This window comes from Tursiops truncatus, chromosome 18, assembly GCF_011762595.2.
Source record: "Tursiops truncatus isolate mTurTru1 chromosome 18, mTurTru1.mat.Y, whole genome shotgun sequence".
Classification (NCBI taxonomy): domain Eukaryota; kingdom Metazoa; phylum Chordata; class Mammalia; order Artiodactyla; family Delphinidae; genus Tursiops; species Tursiops truncatus.
In genome coordinates, this window is record NC_047051.1 from 46399691 (window position 1) to 46412806 (window position 13116).

The window sequence follows — 13116 nt, forward strand, 5'->3', positions numbered from 1 at the left end:
CTTATAGCTTTAAAAAAAATTTATTTTATTGACGTATAGTTGATTTACATAAACTTATAGCTCTTTAAAGCCATTCTTATTTTATTTTCTGTGTCCGCCTTTTAAGTAATATCACAATTGTGTTTTTCCTTTTTGGTTCTTGAATATATGGGCTTTGTTTAAAGGAATTCAGAGTGAAGAAAAAAATGTTAAATTCTTTTGGAAATGTGGATTTTTTTCCCTATATGCGTGACAGTATGAGGATGTGGATAAAAAAAGAGATTTGTGGGAAAAAAGACCTGCGTTTTCTTAATGGCTTTTAAGACAGTTTATAAGGCTATTTTGCCAAATACAAAATAGAATGTGATGTAGAGACAAAATTCTGTCTGTAATTCTCAGTTCTTTCTTTCTTAAATTGGTGAAAAGTTAGCTACAGAAGCACCATGTTGTGATCTTTGAGCCAACACTTGCTCTGCCTGGGTGTTGAAATATTTGTTCTGAGTAATCTTACCTTACAGTGTTGAGGTTTGCCTGTGTGTTTACTTTTTATTAGACATGTACCAATCTGACTAGTTTGAGTTTTATTGGCACTTATAACCATGAGAAGATCACTGACTCATGACAGCAGAATTTTAGATGATTCATTCAATTCACTAATCAAAATTAGTTCAGCAATAATTACATTAGAGAACCAGTAACTAACTTACCTTTTCTTATTTAAAGGCACCTGAATTACTTGGTATCAAGGCGCTGCAACATTTATATTTATTGAAATATAATTTACATAAAATAGAATGCACACATCTTGGGTGTTGCAGTGAGTTTTGACAACTGTATAAACCCATGTAACATTTGTCTGTGTCACAAAGAATGGACTGGAAGTAAGCAAGACCGGAGGTATGTTAAAGACCATTGCTTGAATCAGGATGGTAGGGCTTATGAAAAAAGACTTGAATTAAGAGATATTTCAGAGGTAGCTACATCAAGGAGGTGAATGGGTATCAGTGGTAAGGAAGAAAAATAACTCAAAGATATCTCCAAGATTTCTTATTGAAGCAACTGGCCATACGGTAGTACTATTTCCTGAGATTGAGAGTACTCAGAGGGCTGAAAATGAATGTGTGTGTGTGTGTGTGTGTGTGTGTGTGTGTGTGTGTGTGGTGGGGAGAAGCAGAGATGGAAATGTTGACAATTTTTGACGTATAGATTTTTTTGGTGCTTGCAGGACATTCAAATGATGATGTCTGCAAGACACATGTCTGGAGCTCAAGAGAGAAAATACTTGAATGGAGATATAAATTTGCTCATCATCAGCAAATATATGGTTATTGAAAGATAGCAGTGGATAAAATTGCCTGCAAAGAGGTGTGTAGCTTTTGAGGCTAATTAGTATATTTTTTCCCCAAAGTGGGTTCCACGATAGACTAGTTCTATTAGATACTCTGAATAAAATTACTTTGTGGTCAAATAAGTTAGAAAATGTACCACATAGTACCCTACTCTTGAAGATGTATGAGATACATTATTGGATTAAAGGCCAGGAAGTCCAGCCGTATCAAAATATGTTTCACTTTTCGAAATGCTATGTTTCCCAAACACCAGCAAGTGTCATACAATGGGAGAAGGAAACCAAATCCTACCAGTTTTCTCCCTTGGGGTTTCACCTTGTGGATGACCCCCGTCCAACCAACTTGCCTCTGGCAATTGGAGTTCACTTTCCAATAACAGAAGAATGCACAAGTCTTTATGCCTAGAGTTGTAATACAATCAAGTATATTTGTTTGTTTCTGTTTTCCAAATACTTAACATCATATTTAAAGCAAATTCTGGGTTCCATGCCTGACATATATACTCATTTTATTTTCTAAACTCAGTTTAAAATTTAATGTCAGTGTTACTGTTTGAATACAAAGATAACTCTGATTTTGCTTTATTGTAGTATAACAGCAGAATACACCAAATCATTTAAAGATGTTTTTGAATATAGTTGATATTCTTTTTTCTTTCCTTCTTACCTAATATTTTTATGACATTGAAAATGTTATAGCAGGGCTTCCCTGGTGGCGCAGTGGTTAAGAATCTACCTGCCAATGCAAGGGACATGGGTTTGAGCCCTGGCCTGGGAAGATCCCAAATGCCCGCGGAGCAACTAAGCCTGTGCGCCACAACTGCTGATCCTGCTCTCTAGAGCCGGCAAGCCGCAACTACTGAGCTCACAAGCCACAACTACTGAGCCCATGAGCCACAACTACTGAAGCCCACACGCTCCTAGAGCCCGTGCTCCGCAACAAGAGAAGCCACGACAATGAGAAGCCCACGCACAGCAACAAAGACCCAACATAGCCAAAAATAATAAATAAATAAATAAATAAATTTATTTCAAAAAATAAAAAAGAAAATGTTATAGCAGCAGGTGGTTGCAAAATCTTTCCAATGGGACAATGAAGCCAGGCTGTGGAGATCTGCAGTGCCTATTCAATTAAACAGGATTATTTTATAGTTTAACAAGGGAATAGGCATCCAGGTATGGTATTTTAAAGTAAAATTAACTGGAATACTCCTCCACATTTCTGCTGGAGTTATCTTTCTCAGAGATCTGATCAAGCACTTCTGCTTTAAAATCTTTAATGACCAACTACAGGAGACACCTAATCTTTGAATAGGTTAGAAATACTAATCTGATTTCATGTACTTTCTTAATCTCATCTCCCATTTTTTTTATCAAGATACAATTGACGTACAGCACTACATAAATTTAAGATGTACAGCATAATGATTTGACTTACGTACATCATGAAATAGTTACCACAATAGTTACCATCTCATTTTCCTGTGATGAGAATTTTTAGGATTTACTTTCTTAACAATTTATATATAATACATACTTTCTCGACAGTTTTATATATTATATATTGTATATATATTTGTATATAATATACAGTTTTATATATATAATATACATGTGTTAATTATATCAGTCGTGTTGTACATTACATTCCTAGTACTTATTTATCTTATAGCTGGAAATTCGTGTGTTTGACCATCTTCATCCAATTCCTCCTTCCCCCACCACCACCTCTGGTAACCATAAATCTGATCTCTTTTTCTATGAGTTTGTTTGTTTTTGAAGTATGAAGGATCTACAACACTACGTTATTTCCTGGTACACAACACAGTGATTCAGTATTTCTGTACATTTCAAGATGATCATTAGGATAAATCTAGTTTCCCTCTGTCGCCATGCAAAGTTATTACATAATTATTGACTATATTCCCACACTATACATTTCATACCCATGACATTTGTAACTGAGAGTTTGTACCTCTTAGTCTCCCTCACCTATTTCTCTCCTCCCCCACCTGCCTTGCTGCTGGCAACCACCTGTTTTTTCTCTGTATCTATGACTCTGTTTCTCTTTACTTATGTTTGTTCATCTGTTTTTAGATTCTACATATAAGTGAAATTACACAGTATTTACCTTTCTTTGTCTGACTTATTTCACTTAGCATAATATCTTCTAGGTCCATCTATGTTGTCACAAATGGCAAGATTTCATTCTTTTTTTATGACTAATATTCCAGTGTGTGTGTGTGTGTGTGTGTGTGTGTGTATCACATCTTCTTTATCCATTCATCTATTCATGAGCATTTAGGTTGTTTCCACATCCTGGCTATTGTAAATAATGCTGCAATGGACATAGGGTATGCATATTTTTTCAAATGAATGTCTTCATTTTCTTTGTATATAACCCCAGGAGTGGAATTGCTGGATTGTATGGTAGTTCTATTTTTAATTTTTTGAGGAACCTCCATACTGTTTGCCACAGTGGCTGCACCAATTTACATTTGCACAGATTTCACGTACTTTCTTAATCTCATCTCCCACTTCTTTCCATACTCCTCCCAGAACTTCTCTCAGATACAATATGGACTCATTATTCTCTGTCCCTATATTATGCTCTCATTCTCCATGTCTTTGCTTAGAATTTTTTTCATTACCTCATTGCCTTCATTCTCCTTAAATATACTCATTAAATTCAGACTTCTATAGACAGAAGGAATAACTTTTCCACTGTTACAGCACTAATCATGTTAGGAAAACTAAGTGCATATGTGTACCTCTCTCCCACCATAGATTGTGAGCTTCTCAAGTAGGGGTTGGCAAACTTTTTCTGGAAAGGGCTTTGCAAGCCAATCGTACCAGTGTCAACTACTAAATTAAGCCATCTTAGTGTGAAAGCATCCCTAGATAAATATCTAAAAAATGAGTGTGGCTGTGTTCCTATAAGACTTTACTTATGGACAGAAATTTGAATTTCATATAATTTTCACGTGTCACAAATTTTTTTTTTCTTCTGACTTTTTTCCCCAACCATAAAAAATGTGAAATCTCTCTTTAGCTCATGGACCATACGAAAATAAGCTTGGTCCGTGGGCCGCAGTTTGTTAACCCTGTTCTAAATGGTAAGTCTATTTTATATTTATTTTCATACACTGCTGGCAATGAACAAAATACCTGGCACTGAATTAATGTTTGCTAAAATGAATCATATGGAGACAAATGATTTTCATTTTATGTTATCTTCCATCAGAAACTGCTGTGGTGGGATAGAGTAACATTTTTTAAATTAACTGAAAATTAACTAGAAAACCAGTTCTAAATTTCAATCTTTGTTTAAAAAAATCTTTCTGATGTGCTATTCCAATTTTCTGCCCTTGTAAGTACAGTTTAGTGAATATATTTAATGATTATCTTGCAGTGCCCCTAGGTCATGATTAAAGATAAGAACTCTCATTTTGCAGCCGAGCAAATGTAGATACTGAAGGTTTAGCTAATTGTGTGTGTATGAGGACTGGGATTTACTCTAGAAATTGCTTTTTTTTTTTTTTTTTCGGTACGCGGGCCTCTCACTGTTGTGGCCTCTCCCGTTGCAGAGCACAGGCTCCGGACGCGCAGCCTCAGCGGCCATGGCTCACGGATCCAGCCGCTCCGCGGCATGTGGGATCTTCCCGGACCAGGGCACGAACCCGTGTCCCCTGCATCGGCAGGCGGACTCTCAACCACTGCGCCACCAGGGAAGCCCCTAGAAATTGCTTTTTTGATGCCAATGTTAAATCTCTGCTATATACTTGTTTTCTAGTGACCTCCGTTTTTTTTTTTTTTTTTTTTTTTTTTTTAATAAAGTGGGACATAGGAAGAAAAGCCAAACCAAAACAAGACTAATTACTGAAAGGTTCTTAATAGTTGAGTTCCAGTTTTACTACTTCCTATACAGGGAACTCTGAACATTGGTGCCATTGATTTTTTCTGTCTTGCTTCTTACCCCCTCACCCAAGAGAGTTAAAAGTGCAATGTTGGTTAAGGAGAAAATATTGAAAGCAAGCAAGTCTGTAACATTGATGTAAGGAGAAAAAAATCACAGGTCTCTGTAGCATAAATGCCTAGTTTTAATTACGCAGGTGAAGTTTTCCTTTAAATTAGACTGCCAAAATGGAAACTCAGAATAGTATACTAGAACAGTCTAGGAGTCCCTGCAGAGGGCAGAAGCACAGAGCCTTGTGGTTTTTTCCACCCAGAGTTCAGATGAGCACTTTCTTCTACTCAGATAGATTCTCTATCTTATTTTCCAGCCTGGTGCAGTGGAAAAAGCACTCATTTGGATCAGAAGGACTCGAGTCCCTATCTCTCTCTACAAATTCTTAAATATTTGCTAATATTAATATTTATTCCATAATACTGCAGTGAGATTTAATACTATAACATTAGATAATCCCATACATGGAGTCTCAGTAGGTATGTGGTCCCTCTACCAGCCCACTTAACCATCTAATATAGAACAATAAATATAATACTGGTTTCTATTTCTCATCATGTTGTTGTCTATTAAGAATAAGAACCTCAAAAAAAAAAAAAAAAAGAAAGACCACCTCAAGAGATGGTCTTGTTCAGCCATTGTGCTCTACTAGAAGAGGCATCATCTCCAGTTTTACAGATACAACCACTTAACAAATACAACCAAGACATAAAAAAGAATTAATTAACTTGTCCAAGGTCAAGCATATCTTTCTATTCTAGATTGTCAGGAGTTCAGTGCCATTCTTGAGAGGGTTGTCATTGGGAGAGATTGATTTGGCTCATAAATCCTGAGAAGCTAAATGCAATGAGGGGAAGTTTCGGACAAGGGCCAGCCTGAGCTCGGTTGTAGCTCTTCTGAACTCAAGACACAGAACGGGAAAATTGACACCAAGGTGGTCGCCCAGGGAATATGCTCTGAGAGGTGTCAAGGAAGACCCTCTGGCAAAATGTATCCTAAGTGCCATTGTTTGGAATTTCATAAGAGTTCCATCTTTTGGGTTAAGCTGGGCCCTTAACTTTTTTCTTCTTTTTTCTATTCATTCAAGGATTGTTCATTGAGCATTAATAATGTACTAATGCAGTATTAGGGAATGGAACAAAAGAAAATAAAACTGGATCAGCTATTAAGATGTTCACAGTCTAATGAAGGAGACAGAGAAGAATAATAATGACAAAAGTAGCTAACATTTTCCGCATGCCAGACACTGCAAAATAATTTATAACTATTTTCTCTCCTAACTCTCATATCAGACCTAAGAATTAAAAGCTATTTAAAACCCCATTTTCCAGAGGAAAATGGAATCCTGAAGGGGTAGACAATATTTTAAGGAAACTGGCCTAGGTTAAGTCCATGGGAATAAAGATGGAGAGGAAAGGATAAAGAATCAACCAAGACTGTTTCCTAATCCTTTACTGGTTGCTGTTTCTAATATCATTTGCAAGTTTCTCCTCTTCTCACCAACTTTCTGATGTTGGAAAGTCCCAGGGCTCACTCCTTATTTTTTACTTGTCTATTCTTATGTTCTTGCTTAGTGAACTTAATTTAATCCTATAACTGTAAAAACCATCCATATGCTGACGATTCCAAAATTAATTTCTCTAGCCCAACCTCTTTCTCATACTCCAAACTTATATATGCAACTGCCTGCATAAAACCTACACTTACTTAGATATCTAGTAGACACCTCAAACTTAATATGTTCAAAGATGAACTCAGCTTCCCCTAGACCTGCTCCACCTACCCCAGTTTATAACTCTATCCTTCTAGCTGTTCAGGACAAAAATCTTGGAGTCATTCCTGACTCCTCTTGTCCTCATTCCCCATATTTCAATCTGTCAAGAAATCTCGTTGAAGAGTAACACCGCCAGTTAATAAGACACTTTGTCACCGTGTATATTCCGATATGATGCATAGAGAAAGAAATACATCTTGTCTGTCATATTTTTTTTGCCAAAAATGCAATCCAATTATGAGAAAATATCAGACAAACCTATATTGTGGGACATTCTACAAAATAACTGACCATTACTCATCGAGAATGCCAAGGTCGTGAAACACAAGGAAATACTGAGGAACTGTGTGTCACAGATTGGAGGAAATTATGAAGACACAAGTACTAAATGCAGTGTGGGATCCTGGCACAGAGAAATGACATTGGGAGAAACCGGAGAAAGTTGAATGAAGTTTGTAATTTAGTTAATCGTATTGTATCATTGTTAATTTCCTGGTTTTAAATAATAACAACTGCAATTAAGTAAGTTGTAAATATTTGGGGAAGCTGAGTGATGGGTATATGGGAACTCTCTCTTTTTTTTTTTGCAACATTTCTGTAAGTCTAAAATTATTTCAAAATGAAGGGAAAAAGAAGACCAAGACTAAAAAGAAAAAGAAATCTTGTTGGACCTTCCTTTGGAATTTATGTAGAATCTGGTCACTTCTTCTAACCTCTGTTGAAACCACTTTGATTCAAGATATAATTATCTCTCACTTGGATTATTGTAATAACCTTCTAATTGGTCTTCTTGTTTCTGTTCCTGCTTCCTCAGTTTCCAGTGCAGTAGCCGGAATAATTCTCTTCTAAGTAAAAACATGAAATCCTACATTTTTTCCACATTGGACTTTGGTAAAAGTCAAAGTTCTTACATGGAAGCCCAAGACCTCATACCCTCTGGCCCTCAGTTGCCCCTCTGGCCTCCTCTGGTACCACTCTCCCACCCTTTCACTTGCTTCAGCCATACTGACCACTTTGCTGTTCTGTGAACAGACCAGGAACATTCTCATTGGACAACCTGTGCACTGGCTGTTCCCTCTGCCAGGGAACATTCTTCCTCCAGATACCATCATGGCTATGCCCCTGTGCTTGAATAGCACGTCTCAGTGAGGCCTACCTGCCCTCTTTGTTAAAAGTTTCAACCCCGACTGCCCACTCATGTGTCACTCCCAATCCTCTTAATTCTACTTAAAATTTTTTTCCCATTACACTTCTCATTCTCTAAGAGACTGTTTAAGTTACTTATCTGTCATCATCATTGTCATCGTTATCATTGTCATCATTATCACCATTATTAGGAAGGGTCTGGTCTGTCAAAACTTGAATGTAAACTCTAGGAGGGCAGGGCTCTTTTCCCACTTTGCTTGCTGATATATCCCAAGAGCCTAGAAACATTCCTGGCACGGAATAGGCATTCCATAGATACTTGTTGATAAACTGAATAGAAGGTAGAATAGACAAGAATTGAACATTGCTTTGATGGTAAAGGAAAGGATAGGGTGTATCGAAATTCTATGACTATGGATCTGGGTTATGGGAAGGAAGACTGCTCCACTAGTCAGTACAGAAAGACAGATTGACAATGGAAGATATCGGTTGACTATTCCTGTGCACATGTCCAACATATTGTTCAATGTGTAGCTCTGCAACTCAGGGTAGAGATCTGGGGTGGAGAGAGAAATTTGGAAGTCTTCTCCTGTAATGGTAGGCTTGAAAAGAACGAGAAAAGGAAGGTCTCTTGCAGTTTTGAATATCCTTGTTTATAATGACCAGGTCCTCACAGGAGGAAGTCTGAGTGATGTGGAGCTCTGGAAGGCTGGGGTGGGTGCGGATGGAGAAGATCACAAAGGAACGTGACTGGGTGCCTGAGACACACTTTACCTACTTCCCAATTTGACATAAGGCCAAAGGTTGAGGGAGGGGAAGGATTAGAGAATGCACATAGCAGTTCCTTGTCATTTAAGGTAAAGCAGAACCAAAAGGTGATGGGGCAGAACCCCTAATGCCTTACCCAAAATGGAGCAAATCAGACTTAACATATGTGCAATTTTTGTATTATCACTGAGCTGCAGTTAGGGGAGGGTGTGGGGACACTAATGAGGTGTGGGGGGAGGATCATGGCCTAGTTCTTAATCTCCTGAACTTTAACAGCCCAAGGAACACTCTGTGGTGTTTCTCTCAAGTCTCTCAGGCTATCACCTTGTCCCTTCTTCAGAGCATAATTTTGTCATGAAAACTTTCACTTGGCAAGAATCCGATTCATCAAGAAAGATAGAACTCTGTGCTTGCACGCTTCAAGCAGAGGGAAAGTCTACTTTGGCAAGCTTTACAAGGAAAGAGAGAAAAGAAAATAAGAGCCATAAATCAACTGGAGGCCAGAATACAGGATTAAAGATACTCGATCCATTTCAGAAAGGACTTCTGCTTGCATATGTTTACCTAATGACCCTTTCTTCCCCTATCGGCCTGTAGATCCTCCCTTCGTTTGAGCTGGGCAAGTGACATCTCACGTCACAGGCTGCCTTGGGGAAAGAGGAGACTGCATGGAGACTGGCGTAGGTTTACTCCTCTGTCACCCCTGTGAGTCCTTGTTCCTAGGCAATGTCCACTTTGAGAATTTCACATTGGTGTTTATGTGATAGTACAGCTTCAGAAATAATAAACACTTGTAACTCAACCCCTGTTAGTCTGTGGTAAACAGAGGAGAATGGCATGATTCCCATCTTGTAACTAGCCAGCTCCCCTTCACATGACTAATTTAAGTTGCTGAAGTCATGTATTCACAAAGCCTGGGTGAGAGTCAGATTTTAAGGGAGTCTATGCTTCATGAAATTGGGCAATTTTCAAACACCTAGGCTTTCAAATTTGTGTTCTCAACACCTGAACTTTAATGAACTTTTCTTCCTTTTTAGATGGGTTAAGAACAGCTCTACGCCCCATCATGAGTCACCCAGGTAATGATTGCCTGTTGATTTTGTAATAAAATGCTACTGATCAAATCTATCATGTCACTCTTTAAATTATCAAGAAAAAACAATTTACATGTGCCAAATTACACCTGAAGACTGAAGAGAAAAAATACCTGTTTTAATTTGTTTTTAAATCTAATGATATTGTACTTTGCGTCAAGAAATATGGTAAGGAAACTTCAGATAGCACAATGAGCTTTACTTCTTGCATGTGGAAGGCTGGCCTACCTTAACTCTCATTAGCAGTATCCACTTGGAAATGAAGTAATTTGAAAAAGGAATGAGCAGTTTGGAGCCTCCCATAACCCTTCCTGTTATATCTTGAATTTAGTTAAAGGCAGTCCTCAAAGATTGCTTGTCAGTTCATTGTATTTGATTAGAACACATTTACCCAGAGAGAAGAAAGAAAGAAACTAGCATTTATTTAGATAGGGTTTCCTGCTATAGTGTGTTTCCAGTGTAATGATGCATGCATGCAAGAACTTAAGTATACTATGAATAAATATTTGTTGAATGAATAAATAAGTAATTAGCCAATGGCAAAGTGTTCTCCTTGATTCCAGGGACAAGGGTAGCTTTTCAAGTGCATTTGCCTATTGTTCCCAGGAGTTGAGATAATATTAATACAGGAAGTACTCACGGTCCTTCCACTGGTGGCTTCTCTGCCTTAGCACTAGCCCTAGAAAAATGCATTCACATTTTCCTGCATGCTGAGGAGAACTAATCCTTGTCTAGCTGGGAATAAAAGGTCAAGGGTTGTAACTCATGTAATCTTTCTGGAACACTCAACTTGTGTGCTGCTCCGTGGGCCACGGGCCATGCCTAGAGATTACTTACTCAACAGCTTCCCAATGCATCTGTCTCTCCCTCTTCCAAACTTCCACTTAATCAACTGGAAATTTGATTTCAGGGTGATGCTTTAGAGCATTTGGTTTCGTTTTGAAATACTGGTAGCAGTAACTATTTCATATTCTTTTTTTTTTCTTACAGTTTATATGGTCAAAACAGCCTAGGTCAGAACCACGTAGAAGCCATAGTCTTCACGTCACAAGAGTAGAACTCTTGGATTTTAGTCACCTTCTTTACTTGTATAAACCACAGAGACAAAAGCCGTTGCATAGCTGCAGCTCAGTTCATCCAGTTCATCCATGATGGGTTTGGAGAAGCCAGGCTTGGTTCCAGATATGTCTAATTAAGCCCTGGCGATTTGGAGTAGGGCAGAATAAGATGAGGTCAGTGGCGTTTGCTGTGGATCTGTTGAGTAAGAAGTAGACTCTAAGACTCCTGTTTCGAAGGTGCCTGCATTTACTTCAGGTCAAAGAGATTAGCATGAGACATTTTTGCACCTGGAAATATAAATTGCATGCTTAGTAATTGCATGTGCCGTAAAGGAAGTTTTATTAAGGCCTCGGGCAGAGTGGACTTATAGGCCACATATGGTTACACAAGTGAGAAACTAGCACAGGGGCTAGCGGATAGGGATTCCAATCTGAGTTTGGAGCAGGTGGGTACTCAGATTCCGAGCAATACTTTTTAAGGTGGTATCATGAGTTAGAGCTGGGAAATGCGTCCGAGCTAAGTGAGCAGAAGCAGAAATCTAGTGCCTTTCTTTTTCATTGGAAATACTCAAGTTTTGTAGGGCAGATTAAACCTGAGAAATCTAAGCGCAGTTGGAAGAGTTAGACTCTGGAAATCTGGCAAGATGAAAGGTGAGTGATGAAGGTGGTTTCGGTCTAAACCAGAGTGAGTGCTCAGCACTCCTTTTGGCAAAGCTCATTTTGGCAACATCGTTACACCCTTCCCAGGGGAGAAACTTGGGGCTGAAAGATTAAGGACACTGTAGGTCAAAGGTTAACTGTGTTAATGTATTTATTTGGGAAACTCTACAAAAGCCCTTTATTAACCTTGGCTTTTGAAGACTGAGTTGTCAGGCCCTCACTTTCATGATCACATTTTCATCTAAAAATGTTCTGAAGCCGTCCAGTATCAAAACAGAATCCATGTACCTCAGGTAGAAACATGTTAAACTGCATGGTACCTGTAATCCTATGTACACTGGCAGCTTCGTGGCTTAGCTACCTATCACGTGAGCTATTCTTTTGTTCCTATAAATTTAGTTACTATTTCAAGAGACAAATATTTTTAAAAAATGGGGTGGAGGGAATGTTCTCCATTATTTAAAAAAAGTCCTCTTTAGAAATTAAGCTTTCAGCTCCCTAATCTTTTAGGGGAATACTTACTATTTGAAAAAATATGCGAGGTGTCTTTTAGTCTTGGGGGGGTTTAGTAACAAACCATTATTATTTGCAGGCTGATTCTTCTGTGAGAAGCCAAGTTGCCTTAATGACAGCTTATGCAATAACAATCTATGATATAGTACTTACCGGGATGGAGCAACAACTGTGCTCTAAGCCAAGAATAAGGAGGAAAAAAAAAAGTCAGTATCTTGTGCGTGAGAAGCTTGTAGATACCCCGAGGTGACTTCATATAATTCTAAAATAGCAGGTAGCTTCTTGCATAGCTAATCGAAGCATCAGCGCCCGGAGCAAGTGGAGGAGGCTGACAGTGTACTTTGGTTTCAGATGCATTCAGCTCTTTTTTGAGTGATATGAGCTTAATTCATATTCTAGTTTCTATCCTAAAAGTTTATGTGCTCTGATCTGGCAAATAGCCTCCCCCAGAACTTGACAGCTCTGTGCTTTGATACAGCTGCTGATCTTAACGTCTCACTTGTATTTGTTCAGTCTATGTGCTGAGAAAGTTAGTACAGCTGAATAAAGGGAATGGTTGTGTGTGTTTTTATAAGCACTTGAGTTATACCTCCACCTTCCCCTTCCATTCATGGCTTAGTGAAGGACACAGGTGTCTCACTTGAAAAACCTGAAATACACACTGTAGGTTGAGTAGAAAGAGCTTACAGAGAAAGGAGTCATCCTGACTTTGCAAAGTAGGTTGGTCATTTCTGGAAAGAGCAGTCTCTGTCAGAGTGAAGGTCACAGAGAGACATGCTTAGATAATTTTAATTGCCAGTGTCTTGAGG

At 38.4% G+C, this 13116-nt stretch overlaps 2 long non-coding RNA genes across 2 annotated transcripts; one reads left to right on the forward strand and one right to left on the reverse strand.

The window, feature by feature from the left end:
• Nucleotides 1-652: 652 nt before the first annotated feature.
• LOC109547615 (uncharacterized) lies at nt 653-5901 on the forward strand. Its single transcript, XR_002173456.3, has 3 exons — nt 653-876; nt 1205-1344; nt 2027-5901. It is a non-coding gene; the product is annotated as an uncharacterized lncRNA (long non-coding RNA).
• Nucleotides 5902-10481: 4580 nt separating this feature from the next.
• LOC109547616 (uncharacterized) lies at nt 10482-12796 on the reverse strand. The gene is made up of 2 exons (XR_004523101.2): nt 12461-12796; nt 10482-11422 (listed from the first exon to the last, which is right to left on the reverse strand). It is a non-coding gene; the product is annotated as an uncharacterized lncRNA (long non-coding RNA).
• Nucleotides 12797-13116: the final 320 nt, after the last annotated feature.